Here is a 15703-nt window from a genome sequence, read left to right on the forward strand (position 1 = left end):
GAAATCAATAGTTTAGACTGAACAGACTCATCCAAGTGAGAATGTAAGTTCCCTCACCTCCCCCAGAACCCCAGAACACCTCCAAGCCAGTGCTGCAGCTTTTCTAATTTCAGTTCACTAAATCTGGTTTATACAAGTGAGGACCTGGGAGCTGTGATCACAGAGCAGTGCTGCTCTTCCAAGAAATCCATACCTATGTGCACAGGCACACGCACGCACACACACACGAAGTGTGAAGCTCAAAGGCTTGAGGCTGGGCTAGCTTAATCATCAAGCAGTAGTTTAGGCAGGTGCAAACAAATCCACCACCCTGCACAAGCCCTTGTAATATCTACAGGTGTCTGCAAAAGTTCATGAACTGCCAATCACCTGCTCTGCAATCACTGTGCACCCTCAGCAGTCATACTACTAAAATTCATCTTTCCAAATACTAAAAGATACTGCAAGCAGTAAAAAAATAATTTTTAAAATTCTGCATAGATTTTAATTACATCTAAAGCAGCATTTCAAAAAAACTGAAGTCTCAAGGAGGGGGGCATTAATTGCCAGCTGCACAGCAATGCCTATACCTGTGAGATGTCAATGAAGCATGCATTCTTTTGGTCCTATATCATACCACAATTATGCCCCATATTTTTATGTTAAAACCTACTTTTGAAGCTAAGTTAATTATTGGGCAAAACATGGAACACAAGGACTTGTTACGGAACAAAGTTACTTCCACATTATCATTGTTTGAGAAATAAATCTTGTATTAATGAGCTGACGGCCATTTTCAGACACTCTGAAGCTTATTAAGCCCTTCCCCATTATTTCTCTCTTAAACTGGTTACTCTGAAAGCCTTCAGGTGCACAGTTAGCTCTCCCTGACTAGGCATTTCCTCAGGATTCAGGATACCCAAATATGGCTCTTATTGTTGACGTATTTTCTACTCACCAGCATGTCACAGATGTAAAAATACTGCAAAAAACCCCTACTGGTTCCACCCAAATGTTACTAAGTAAGTATTTACTTGCGTTTTAAACAAAGAAACAAAACTGTGAGTCTTAATCTTGGTTCAGCAAAGATTTTATCACCATTATTTAGTTACTTGAAACATTATTAATAGGACTACTTGTGATTTCTGCTTCTTGTGATCTCTTCTGTGTAGTCTATTTTCTTCACTACTTTCACATGCTGATGTTTCATTCCCATTTGCATTCCATAAAATGCCTAATATGGTGAAACTGCAAATTTACTTCTACTTAGTTCCCAAATTCTGCCTTTTTTGTGTGTGCATATTTTATTTTATATAAATAAGAACACACTAGTAGAGTCAAATGGCAAGACTAAACAAACAAATTTTAGAGTAATTAATTGTTATAAGCCATTTTGTGAAGCTGCTTCCCAGTCTGCTCCAGATACCAGTTTAAAAGCAAACTCCAAAGCATGGACTGCAAGAGATTATGAATTAACCGTCTAGCTAAGTGTACTTCAAAGACATGCTGCTGTGGTCCACCTTGCTGTTTGATTCCAAGTATTACCACATTATAAATATCAACAGTATTTCATCATGTCATGTATACAGTAAATACTATATGAAACTGAAAGTAATCACTAAAAACATTTCTTGTGAAGTAGGAAAAATTCAAGCATTGAAGAGAGGGAGTTTGCCTTCAGGTGTATCCAGTGCTCAAAAAGCAAATCTATTAAGCTTCTTAGATTTCCTCTGGAACACTGAAATGACAGAAGCTTTGGGAATACCACTATTCCTTCTAGCCTTTACATATGGATTTAAGTTTAGCAGTACAATGTCAGTTAGTACACAGTTTACAGTACAGAATGTACATCGGAGTGATTTTGAGACAAAATTTTCTAATATAAAATTAATAATATTCCAGCTTCTAAGGTAATAATTTGCATTAATATCTATATTTATAGCAAGATCATTTAATCCCTTTCATGAACTATTTGTTCTTCAATACAATGAAAGCTGCTATGCAATATATATTGGTAGATGGTCTACCTTAATGCCTCTTTACATAAAAGTTCTATAACCTTCTTGTTTGGTACATCCATTATTCAACAAGAAAAGTGTGTGGCTATCAAAGATTCTGTCTTCTTTGAGCTGATAAATATCTGCTAGCATTGCCAACATTAAAAAAATCAAATAAAATTCCTCTCCATATTAATAAACTTAATTGAGTTTGTGTATAAGAGTCCCCGCATATCAAAACCAGGACGATTAACTTAATAACTATGCAGCTACCAGGCTGGGTTTTGGGCAGGTGTTTCCAGTTAGTTCAGAAATTTAAAAAAAAAAAAGTAAAAATATGAAGTGTAATTTCAGCACAACTCACAATATTACATAATATAGGAAATCTAAATTTGCACTATTCCCAGGCTAGAAACAGGGGAGTGCTTCCTTTAAAAAAATAAAAAACACAACATACGACCTTCCTCTCATCAAATCAATAGTTAAATCTGGCTTTGGATCCAGAAGTCAGATCTGAATAGTATTCCTATGTTTCACACTGCTTTTAGACATATCACCTCAAATTAAACACTTGATGCAGAAAAACAACAACAACAACCCCTCTATTTTCATCAGCTTAAATGCTCAGCATAGTCATTTAGACTACATGGCATTTTGCAGCTTCCCTCATCAATGAAACAGGTTTATATCTGACTGAAGTAAATGCTTTTTGTGCCATCACAGAAAACTGCAGTGAGGAATTTATTTCTACATTCTGAGAAGGAACAGAGCTATATTAGTACCAGAGCTGTAACTTGCTGTAAGGACCCTTTTCAGTGCACTGCCATGTGTATTCCTCTCAGTGAATTCTGCACAAAGAATAGCAACTGCTCTGACCCCATATGACAGCAGCACAGAAGTAACTGGGGAACAAGCTTCCTCCATGAAGACAGCAATGTGCTTGGCAGAACTCTAACACAGCTGAATGACTTCTTAAGCTGAGTACCTTAGTCTGTAGTGAAAAGAACTGATTTATCCAGGTTAAGGATAATTTTATATTCAATATGATCAAACTGCAAAGCAATTCCTGACACTGAGATGAACCACAACCCTCTTAAGTTTCCGTGTAACATCTTGAAAACCACAGGACTAAAGAGGAATCTGATGAAGGCTGGACTGAAAATGACACTTTCTCTGACTTTCCATTTGCACAGGCAAGGTGTGGAAGGACTGAGAAGAGGCAGCAGATCCATTCTGGAGATATATTTATCCTCTTACTACTACTGAGTTATGAGATCAGTATTTACATCACTTTCTGTCAATAGGCCCCTAAAAAGCTCTCTCTCTGATAAATGAGAACTAGATCCTCCATCTCCCAGAGCAAACCAGGAGAGAGACTTGCTTCTGATGATCACTTCACTAAATTAGAATAACTTTCCCTTGCAGAGCATCTTGCTTCACCTCCAAAAAGCAGAAGGAGTAGTAGTATACAATGTACATGAACCTGGGTACATAAAAGAGCACTGGAGCAACAGCATTTGTAGCTAAGAAAGCAATTCTTAAAATATGACAAAGTCAGAAATCAAAAAAGAGGCTCTTGCAGATGAAAGCAAAGGTTTTTCAGTTTTCACACAATAATGGCTCAATCATGACAAAAATTTCTCACCACCACACTTGACAGCAACAGAGCTATTTACCAAGGGGTGCAAGTCTTGAGGAACCACTCAAAAATATTTGCCTTAACTCCTTTAAAATTCTCTCCCATGGTAAGTCAGAACAAAACCAAAGCCTCTCTATAATCCTATTTTTCTTTTCACACATAAATCACAGGAATAAAAGTGTATCACAGAACCACAGAAAATTAAACAACACTTTAAACCACTTGATTTGGCACTGCACCCCAAGGACTCTTTCTTCAGGTTAAATGGGTCTGTTAATAGCAAAAAAGTAGAAGCTTAAGCTTGAAAGTTTCAGGAATGTTGCTGCTTCTGAAGACTCCTCATAGAAAGGAGTCACCAACCTCTCACCAACCACTGCCTATTTTTCAAGAAAACTGCCATTACATAGGTAGAAACCCTTTAGTACTCCACAAATACTGTTAAAAACACGGTAAAAGTAGGATACTTTCCTGACAAGCTAGCTTCAATTAAATTAACAATGAAGGACTGATTTTTGGCACCAAGAGGGCGGAAAATTTTCATAATAATAGTTATATATTAGGTCTGGCTCTTGTGAGCTTTATCAGTATAGTGCAGACAGCCTGCATCTCTTGTTCTCATGAGTCAATAACCCTAAAAGATCAGTCTTAAGCAGCGATATACCAGTATTTTTAAAATCGGCAAGTAGTGATAAGATGAAAAAAGGAGCCACCAAAATGCTGAAGGCCTCTTTAAATCCTGCAGTTGCATGCAATAATGGTTGACAAGTTATCAAAGCACAAATAAATCTGAAAACAGAGTTAGATGTTTTCTGAAATTGATGTTTAAAAGAATGTCGCTTGAGGACACTAAAATTATTAGCTGCAGTGATAAACTAAGACAAGAATTGCTCTGCCTTCTCATAAAATGTGCCTAGAAGTTAACTGGAACAGGAATATTAACACAGAGAAGAAAGCTATAAATAGAAGGGGGTTAATAATTCCAATTTCTATTCCCAGGACAACAATACACTAAAGATTCTAACGTTTTAATTTTTTCATATGATGCCTTAAAAATACTTAAGCTGCTCTACTACAGTAATCTACTTACTCTTTATGAATAATTTCTCATTTAAAAAAAAATACAATAAAGAGGATTTTATTTCAACGATATCATTTTCACAGGCATCAGGCAAAGCGAGGCTCTGCATCAGCTGGGATGATTTTAAGTGGCCACTTAAACAGATTTTTTTTCAATGGGGCCACTTAAAAAAATACATTTACCCTTTCTCCATCTTAATACAAAGCACATAAAATCTGTTTGCTATTCAATTACCATAGCTGCTACAAAGTATTTTTCAATTAAGCATTTGAATTTATCTTTAAGTAGCATTTCATATACTTTTAGGTCTGTAACAGTGACACTATGTATGTTCAAGGACATAAACATAAGAAAAGCTTACCAAGCAAAGACATCAAAGAAAGAAAAAGTAACTGCCTCATCCCCAACACACAGATGAACACATACTATGATAACCAAACTCTAAGCTCAAACAGCAGCTGTGTGACACACTTGGAAAGAGAATCTAATTATTACAAATCCCAAGCCAGTGCTCACCCACAGTATTTGTCACCCAAATAAGTGAATGTTGAAGCTTCCAATTTAAACAAAAATGAGTACAGGAAAAATCACAGAGTTCTTTATTTAAAATATTCAGTTTCACAAGATGCAGAGATGCTGCAAATCTTGCTGAAAATACTACAGATTCAGATGAGAAGTGATGAGGAAGTACCTCGATTGTGGTCTTTTAACTTTTAAAGTTGTATTTTCACATTCTTGAAAATTTTGGTTTTAATGAAGAATTCAACCCCCACTAAATAAGCTTTTTTTAATGCAGTATTTTCCTGCTATTCTTAATCACTGTATCTCTCCATACACCAGATTTATTTACAGCACCCAAAGGAAGCAGGAATCACTACAGCTATCAAAACAGACTGCATATAAAAATAAACAAGTTTTATGTACTTGTGTTAGCTGAACTCTAGGAACTTAGGCAGAATGGCATGGAGTATTAAAAAATGGCACCCTAACACTGAAACCAGCAATTCAGTATAGAAAAATGCTTTTATTCTTACTCAGGCTAAAAAATAAAGTTAGATTCATTATGTTGGCTTACTAGTTTTCCACATAGCCTATAGAGATCACCTAATGAAAGTGTAGTAAAAAATTTTTTAAAATAAAATAATATTGCTTCCTTGAGTCACTACCGCTGGAAGTAGATGTAAAACAGTACTTCTGAAGAGCTGGGGAAGTAAAACTGGCCTAGGGTGAAGACTCATTGTATTCCATACAGTTTAACACACATTTTAAGAGTGGTTTATCTTTAAACAACATTCAAAATTTTGCAATACTTTATACATCGTTTGTAATCATAATAAAGTTACTGTTTAAAGAAAAGTTGGTTTTATAGATGGGTGCAGACTATTTGTACATTGAAAAGTATTTTTTTATTTTTAATAGAGGATAAAAGGACTTCTGTCAAAAGCATTCTCTGTCTTATGTGGATATTAAAAAAAAGCTGAACAATATCAGCCTGACGAGTGCAGACAATCAACCCCTCCTCATTTTTATTATTAACAACAGAAAGGAATGCCTCTTCTTTTGTTAGCAAGATTTTTGTGCCAAGAATTAATCTACCATTTGCTGTTGACAGTCTGCCAGACTAATGATGCCTCTCTTCACCCAAGAGGGTTCAGAAACTACTACTCACTTTCCAGTCACCATTTATCACAGATCCCCAAACACAGTTCTCCCATGAAAAGAAAAACAAGACAGCACTTCACCACACACATGCACACACCCATTCACACTGAAATTATTGCTACAAGTAAATAACTAAAAATATGGAGACAAGTGTTCTTCACCTCCTGGTATCATGGTTCAAACCTAATGTCCTGAGGCATGTAAGACTCCCATGAGACTTCCACTCAAACATGACACAAGAAAAATGAAAGAATAAAATCACACAATCATTTTGGTTCGAAAAGACCCTTAAAATCATCAAGTCTAACCATTAAGCCAGCACTGCCACCACTAAACCATGTCCCTCAGCACCACATCTGCACATCTTTTAAATACCTCCAGGGCTGGTGACTGCACCACTGCCCTGGGCAGCCTGTTCCAGAGCCTGACAACCTTTTTGGTGAAGAAATTTTTCTTAATACCCAATTTAAACCTCCCCTGGCACAACTTGAGGCCATTTCCTCTCATCCCATTACTTGTTCCTGGGAAAAAAGATCAAACCCCACCTCACTACAACCGCCTTTCTGGTTGTTGTAAAGCTTTCTTCAAACTGTATTTTCTACTAGGTTTGGACTCATTATTGGCATTTTTGCTCTTGTAGATTTCCATATATTAGTATCAAGACTTAACTAGTAACTATTCTGCTGTGTCTCACTGACATCTGGCCATATTGTGCCTACACAGACTGCATGCTACGTACTATCTCTGTTCTACTGCTGTCTGGGTACCAAGTACTAACTCCTCTTTGCCCAGAGGATCCCTGGTTATGACTCGAACAATCTTCCTTAATATCCTCACTGACATCTTGAGCTGCATCCTTAGCAGAGCATAGACAATGTAGATTCAGAGAGTCTGCTCTGTATCAACTGAAATGAAAGGAACACAGTCCTAAAAGCTAGAACTACAAATACTCCAAGCCCATATGATTTTCCAAACACCACACACAAGAGAGAATCCCAAAGGCCTTGCCTCCCTTAGCAACACCCATTTAAGTCCAAAAGAGAACTGGAAAAAAACCGATAAAACAAAACCCACACAAACAAAAAAAACCACAACACAAAAACCTACAACAAATAACCAAACATCCCAACACCTGCAGAGAACAAACAACATCGCCAGCCATCTTCAAGCACTGAAACACACAGGATTCAAAAGCAGGCCTCTCAGTGTCTCAATTCGTGCCACACCAAGGCTCACATCTCCCTGGCGTGCCTCCAGTCCCAGACCACTGAGTGCTCAGCACAGCAGTTTCCTAGCCCAGACCTCATCTCTGACTACTGGTTTCCATCCTTTCCACAGCTGTCAACAAATTGTCCTTTCTTCTGCAAATTCCATTTTACAGAATAGCATACTTTGTAAAGAATAAATTATTTCTAATACACACCCTTACACAGGAACCCACAGGGCACTGTTAGAAACACTTGTCTTTGCCTCTGAGAGCCAGCAATCTAAAAAGACAAGACACTGAACAGAGTGAATACTTATATAGTTAACACACAGGTCCTTAATTTCTCTGGGAGTTAGGAGGGAAAGAATGGGGAAGCTGGGAAAAAGGAAGAAGCCAAGAATAGTAAATTTAATGACAAACTATAAGAAAAAAAAAACAAAACAGTCAAAAAAACCCCAGCAATACTGAAAGATGGATTAAATAGGGGGAAAGTATGGGCATAAGGATGAAAGTGCTTTTCAAAAACAGAGGAAGGAACCTGAGAAGTGAAGTCAATCAAGAACGGGATACAGTGTCCAATATATGTTGTGCTTCTTTCTACCACATCAACTTTGTACTTAGCTTTGAGTTTCTACCGTCAACATTTAGCTTTGTTTACATGGTTCTGTTCTCTGTGTAGGTGTGTCTGTATCTGTGTGTGTATAAACAAGCCACAGACTAACTTACAGCCTCCAGATACTAAATAGCAATACACACATCACCGACAGAAAACCATCGTACGGTGGCACTTGAAGTCTTTTGGGGGGTTATTAGTAGTGACACAAACACAGTCAGTTTTTAAAATCAGGCATGCTTTATATTCTTCTGCTATGAACATTCAATATCAAAACAGCAATACCATAATCCACCTCTCAAGCACCTTATTTACAGAAGCTAAAAACGGCATTGCTCAATAGCTAGCTATCAAAAGAACCTCAAGCCCTACAAATGTCACCAGTTACTCTATTTTCTAGAGATCTTTTACAATGGTGTTCTCATCACCTACCTACTCCGATTTAAACAGCTTCTAGTACTTTGTAGCTGCACAAGTCTTCCACATTAAATCTGTCACAAGCTTCTTGACAGCAGGACTGTGAGCCTCTTACAATGCCAGGTCAATCTCACAGAATGCCAGCTATCACACATTTCATACAGAACCTTCATCAAAAACTCACTCTTCTTATGCTTTTTAAATATTTCATTGCTTTGTTAAATACACCTTCTGCACACTCAGATAACAAAGGACTTTTAGAAACACTGAAAATTAGCAGATTATTCATAAAAATACTGTACCATAAAACCAAAACCATGCTAATATTCTTACTTAATGACAACACTCCCATGTCTTCTACAAAACTTATCTACCTCTACTATCCAAACAAGCTATTGCACACATTCTGCCAATTGATGCAAACTCTAAACTTACATCATCTAACTCATCTATTAATCACCCCATAGTTTATTTTAATCCAGTGGATATATGGTGCCTGGGGACACAGGGAGGACAGGAATGACCCTAAGAATGAGCAAACAATGCAAGCTCCTAATGGACTCCACATCGCTTAAAAATGTTCATCAGTTCCAAATTAATGAATGAACAAAAGCCTCTGCTTTCTGCTCTGGATACAAGAAATCAGAGAAAAAAAGTCTCAAAAGAACATTGTGGAAAGGTTGAAGAGTCTAACTCTTGGTAGTCCCCAAAAGTGGGCTTTAAAAGACAGTACAACAGAGCATACAGATTACCTTGCTCTCATAAAAAGAAATGAGAAGTCATAGGGGTATCACCTCCTCCCCTCTTACAAGTAAATTCATGCAAAAAAGAAAGTTACCATCACGTACAGCCACAATAATTAAACCCATGATATGGATTTTTCTTTTCATTACAGGGCATATCCTTTCCATTCAATCATCATAGTTCCTGGTGGGAAAATAACGTATTTGTACAGCTATTTTATGTGCAATATTCACAGTTCTTTAAGATCTCTTAGAAGAGCTTTAGTTTGAGAGGCAGATCTACCCTATCAGGTCAACTCACTTCACTCCTGTCCCAAGGAACTATACCTCACTTGCTCATATTTTCTGTTAAGGAAAAAAGTGAACTAGTAACAAATCTGGGGATCATTTACCAACTTACATAAAACTGTTCATCATTAAAGCAACACGTGGAGTTCAGTTACACAAGCATAAGACTAGACATTGATATCTGATGGAGTTCCTGTAAGATATTTTGATGCAGAAATTACAAAGCTACTCTAAAAATCAAATTAGCATTGCAAATAAAATCAAGATATTCTAGAAACAGAAGAGCACCCTTTACAGTTCAGTTTCATATTAAAAATTTAATGCAACACTACTTATCAAAAGTATGCAGTTTGACCACTGTGAAATAAACAAAAGTAAGCTATGAATAGCAAATTTATATTAAGTACATTTTGCATCAAGAGAAAAACTGTAGTACTCATAATTATCTCTTTTTAAAGTAGATACAAAAATGTTTCTATAAACCTAGATTTAGCTCCAAAAACCACAAAATTAGTCCTGAGTTCATATCATTTGCAATTTTAAGTCCACAGCATCTAAGGTAAGAAACTCATTAATCAGAGTGCTCGCTCACAGCTGCCACCTCCTCACCTCCCAATTTGACACAACTGAAAGATATGGGGCAGTTTACTCCCCTCATGGCCAACAGCCAAAGCCGTGAAGTGGAAGTAGCAAAGATTGTACCTAAGGTCAGTCTGGGTCCTCTATTTGCAGATGACCAAGTTTATGAGAGGTCACATTCTGTAGCACACTAGCTATTAAGCTGTGGCTACCCAAAACAAAAAAGAAAGAAACAATGTGCATGTCCATCTGGTCCATCCCCCCACGGTCTAAAAAATTATCAGTGGGAGACAGTGTAACTGTTCCAATTGTACTTATCAAAGGAAGCTTTTTTTGACACAGTGTCACTATTTGTTCCTTTAATCTTCTTAAACCAATTTGTAAATTAAATTATTTTGGTAGCTACATATCCACAAGCATTTGCATGAGAGTCTCACTCTCCAACAGTTTTTAAGAACTGCTAACTTTTTAATGCAAGATTATTTTTGCCACCAGAAACTTTCACATGGTGAGTGATTGCAATGACTAACACCACTGCCACAAACCAAATTGTTTAATTTTTTTAGCCTTCCATGATTCTAAGTCCTCATATTCTGAGGCAAATGGAGACTTGTGTATCAATGCTCCAAGGGTATCAGTTTGAGTACAAACATACATTTACTAAAAGAACCCAAACAAGCAAGCTTTCCTATGTGACTGTGTAAATTATGCTTATTTCAGATTTTTCTCTCCTGGACTGATTTCACAGAAGCTGCCAGCTGTGAAAAAGGGTTAACTTCATAACTTAATGGTCTGCTGCTACCAAGTACGGCAAGTCAGAAAGTCCACCTCAAACCAAAAAGGCCTCATAGACTTTGCATAAAATACAATGCCACATTCCACAGCCCAACAACCTATCAGGTATTTATTTTCAGATAAGTTAACTGGTGGCACCTTTTAGAGAACCAAGGGCAAAGCTTCCATATGTATCTCTAGATCTATGAAAAAGCACTTAAGCTGCTTGAACTCTGTGCCTCTGTTCACTGAAACAGGATACTAGCTTTCCAGCTAAACAGCCAAAACACCAGCAGGCATTTCCACCCAACTTCTAAATAACAACAGTTAGTACTTCTCCTGCACCCTGCTTTCTGACAGCTTGTATGTTTCTGGATTTTGGTTTTAAATTTCACATTTGCTAAACAGAGCATATTACAGACATACACAAACATTAAAAGTCTGCAACATTTGTTGACTCTATGTTCAACCGACAAGAAACGGAAACGAGCAGTGAAATCAGGGAGAAGAGGCAGGACACATTCTCTCTTTACTATATCACAAGAATCAAATATTTTTTTTTCTCTTTTAAGAAGACTTTTCTACACTAGAACTTGGGAGTTCCACCAAAAGTCTATAGACAATTGGAGAACTAGCAAATTTATGACATCAGATATTCCAAGGAAGTGAAACCTGACTTAATGGAAGCGATTTTTATTCAAGAAAAACATATATTTAAATAGATACCAATGAAAAATAATTGAAGACCATGTATGGAGGAAGTTCCTTTCAAAAAAAAATATTAAATAACATTTAATTACAGGCTGAAACCCCACCTAAACATGTTTACAAGTCAATTCACAACAAAACAATTAGATATTACTAATACCCCCAATTTTCTTCTTAAAAAAGCAAAAAAAAACAGTTACTGATGAATTTTTATTCAATAGCCCTTTTCTTTCTCTCTCTCTTCTGAAAAGCACTGCTTGCTGGCATGAAACTTCTGAAGCCTGAAAAACCATCATCAGCCTGAACTGAAGCTTCTAGGTTGAAGTTTCCAAGGGGCCTGGTGATTGATTCCCCAGCCCCCTTAATGCATTCCACAAGACTGCACAACCTGGTGACAACTGTTTGGATATTCAGTACTTCTTTAAATGCAATCTTCCTAAAAGCAAGTGTGCTATAAAGTTATATTTTGACTTTGAAGACGTACAGTTATGGGAGTCTTTAGCTAACACTGCAAACCACAGGCTGATCAAATTTCTACAACATCTTTCATGCATTCATGTAACCCGGAACCCCAAACTACTGCCCTAAAACATAAATAATGTGTTAGTGGGGTTTCTAGTAATGCCCAGTATCAAGAGCTTCATAAGCCTGAATAAAGTTCAGTATCAACAGAAAAACAGCATCGTTGACTTAGACAGCACGGAACACTTACTTTGGCTACAGCTCTCAATCCCAAAGCAACAAAACGCATCGATGTATCCGGTGACAAGAAAAGTCTGTGAATGCAGTAAGTTCTGGCCAAAAACTCACTATGCTTTCTTGATTTTGGAAGGTGTCCAGCACCAGTGTGTAAGCACACGTGTTGGAGCTAGACAAACCAGCGATTCTGGCACGAGAGGTTTCCGTTTCTCTTCCAGGAACTCTGTGGGACTAATGAAGATTTATTCCCCCCTTACACAGAAACAGGTCCTCGTCTGCGGAGAAGTTTAGTTGCCGGTTAAGAAAGTATGCGATGACAGCACACACACACACACAGCTTTTCCATACAAACTCCTGCGGCTCAGAAGGAGAGCCGCACTTAGAAACGCAGCTGAAAACAGCCAGAAGGATCGAACAGCCTCAACAGCGCCTAAAAATCACAAACCAGTCACTTACAACGAGTTCTCGGCTGCAGGAAACAACCCCAGAGCCAAGCCGACACAAGACCCGAGGCGGTACCTCGCAGCGGCTCCCTCAGCCGCCCCGAGGAGAGGCCGCGCGCGCTGAGGGGCCGCGCGGGACGCGCGCCAGACACTTGCTGCGGCTCGCGCCAGGCCGGCTCGCGGCGGCAGCGCCCGCCCCGCCGAACCCCCCCGCGCCACGGGGAGGGCAGAGCCTTCCGCCCGGTTGAGCAACTCCCGTGTCGCAACGGGCGGCAGCCGAGAAGTGCCCTCTTCCTGCGGAGCTCGGCGCCGCGGGGCGGGGAGGGACCGAAACGAACCGGCGGTGGCGGCTGAGGGGAAGCCCCGCCGCCCCTCCAGCCGCCACGCAGACCTGCCTGCCCGCGGGTGCCCCGCCGGTCCGTTCCGTCCGCTCCCTCTCCGAGCGCAGCGCGCACCCCGCGGCACAGGCGGCTCGGGCCGCCCCAGCCTCCCCCCCCCCCGCACCCCGGCCCGCCGCCGCACGCCCACCTGCCCGGGCAGCGCCGCTGCCGGCTGCCGCGCCTCCCCCCGGCCAGCGCGGCGGTGCTGGCAGTGGCGCGGAGCCTGCTCCCTCACGCCGGGACCGGCCGCGCTGCTGCCTCCTGGGCGGGCAGAGCGGGGGCCCGGGGGTTACCAAGGCAATAGCTTCGCCCTCGGGTCCCGCCCCGCCCCCGGCCGCCAACCCGCGCGGAGCTTTCGGTATCGAACCGCGGGCCGCGGCCAATGGCGCAGCCCGTCCCGCCCCGCCGGGAGCTCCCAGTCCGTCTTCCGCGAAGGACGGAGTTGGCTGCGGGGCGGTGGCGAGGGCCCCCGCACGGCCCTGCCTTGCCCCGGGCAGCCCGGGCACCCGCCTCGGCTCTGACCGGTGCTGCGGAGCTGGCGGCCCGCCCGCCTGCCCTCCCGCCCGCCCGCCCCGGGGTGCGCCAGACGGCCCGGCCGCGGCTCCACTGAGCACCGGGCCGGGGCTCCGGGCCACGGAGCCTCTCGCTGAAACTCCTGTGCGAGCTGCAAGGCTGGCTTGCCTCGCCGCCTCCCAGCCCCCGTTTCTACGGGTAGATTCCCCCCGCTTGTTCGCGGTTCTCAGTCATAGCGGCGGGCACCGCCGGCGCCCGGCGGAGCTGCTGCCCCCGGCCTGCGCAGCCGCGCAGCTCCGGCCGCCGGGCTCGGACACGCCAGCCGCGGCTCGGGACCGCAAGGGGCAGCCGCCTGTGTTCCCGCTGAAAAGCGCCCATCAGAGCAGCTGCTCCGAAGCGGCTTCTGAAAATCAGCAGGGAAGACCTCATTATAGCAGCTTATTGCCTTGCCAATGATTGCCGCGATACGTCCTCATTTTAAGAGTCTTGGTGCTGAGCTGCCTAGGAATAATTGCATTGACCTGTATGTATATAAAAGACGTGGGTTTCCTAAGCCTTAACAGAAACAATCCAAGGTAGAATGTAAGAAGTAATGAAACAACTTAGTTTTGCATTAAGCTAGCTCCAACCCCACCCACTGAAATCAGCAGGAACATTCCTACTGCCTTGAATGAAAACAGGGAGAGGCATATCCCTGTCCACATCCAAAAAGAGTACGATCATATTAAGCATACTTTAACATCCCTACGCTAATAATCATTCTGTATTATTAGCCTTGTCTATTTTTATCCGTTCATTCTGCCAGTTATTCCTGTTTTGAAAAGAGAAAGACGAATGGATTTACTTCCTCATCAACTTCACTTACCAATTCTCAAGGCACTAAAAAATAATTAAACTCGGATTAGAAAACATCTAGAAGATGTTTAGTTGTTTGTTCCAAACAAACAAAACAACTACAACATGGATTGACTGGCAATTTATGGGAAGGACAATGATGTCCCCACTTATTTCAGCAAATGGGATTTTTTGCCTAAACAAGGAGCCTACAATACCACGTCTAGGCAAATCTCAGTGGAGGGGCAGAAGTTAATGAGAAAGCTTGCCTACCGTGTGTCAGTTGCCTTCACAGCCCATCTGTTGTATGTATCAATTAACAGTTCCTCTTCCTGCTTTTAACCAGCTCTTTTAAGGGTGCTCAGTACTACAGGCATTGTTCTCGAACATCAGTACTGCTGCTTCATCCTGCAGGACTCCGGTAACTTCACTTGACTTCCCTTCTTCCTGGATAAAACAAAACAAAAAACACCAATAGGTTTCAAATTAAAGTAATGGGTTTAACAGGCAAGCACCCAGATCATACAAAGACAGGATCATCTCTGTGGATCATGACCTATATAATGAAGTTTAGTTCAGCACACTGAGCCGCTTGTCTCTTTTGTTTGAAGTTTACATTGCTACTGAAATGTATTTCTGAAAAATAAGGTACTAATGAAATCCAGTAGTGCAAAAAGTTCCAGATATGTAACTTTTCAAACCATTCTAATACTTGTGGTTTTGACATTAAATATTCCAGACAGTCTTGGCCTTCAAACCTTGGCTTGCTAGTTGGCCTCACTGATGACAAATGGGTTTGTGCCTGGAAAGGCTAGATAATGTTTTTTAGAAAAGAGCTATTTACTCTGGATCTTGCAATGTTAGATTGTTGTTTTACAGGATCCAGCACAGTTTTTATATGGTGTAAATCAACAATGATGAGAGTGATTTACTAGACAGAGGGCTACAATCCAGAAACTTCAAAACCTGTTTACTGCACTGCCATCTTTTCAACTGAATAATGTCTTGAAATGTCTGTTATGCATAAAGCCCCAAGCACTTAAAAATTGTCTTGTATAGACAATTTCTGCTATATCTATGCTACACATCAGTATTTAGCAGTAGGAGTTAAGAGATCTCCATCAGTAATTATCAACATATTTCAAATTAT

The 15703-nt window shown here is 40.7% G+C and overlaps 1 protein-coding gene across 9 annotated transcripts in view; it reads right to left on the minus strand.

Moving 5' to 3' along the window:
- The window catches only part of PIK3CB (phosphatidylinositol-4,5-bisphosphate 3-kinase catalytic subunit beta), a 105911-nt gene that overhangs the window by 57057 nt on the left and 33151 nt on the right, over positions 1 to 15703 (minus strand). For 5 of the 9 annotated variants that reach the window (XM_051626256.1, XM_051626263.1, XM_051626254.1 and 2 more), the window contains one exon: positions 14827 to 15000. The gene's annotated coding sequence lies outside the window, so the exon portion shown is untranslated. Of the gene's footprint in view, positions 1 to 12396; positions 12693 to 13348; positions 13496 to 14826; positions 15001 to 15703 lie in introns of those variants that run through there. The other 4 variants (XM_051626255.1, XM_051626259.1, XM_051626261.1 and 1 more) reach the window with 4 other exon arrangements.

Source organism: Apus apus, chromosome 8, assembly GCF_020740795.1.
Source record: "Apus apus isolate bApuApu2 chromosome 8, bApuApu2.pri.cur, whole genome shotgun sequence".
Classification (NCBI taxonomy): Eukaryota; Metazoa; Chordata; class Aves; order Apodiformes; family Apodidae; genus Apus; species Apus apus.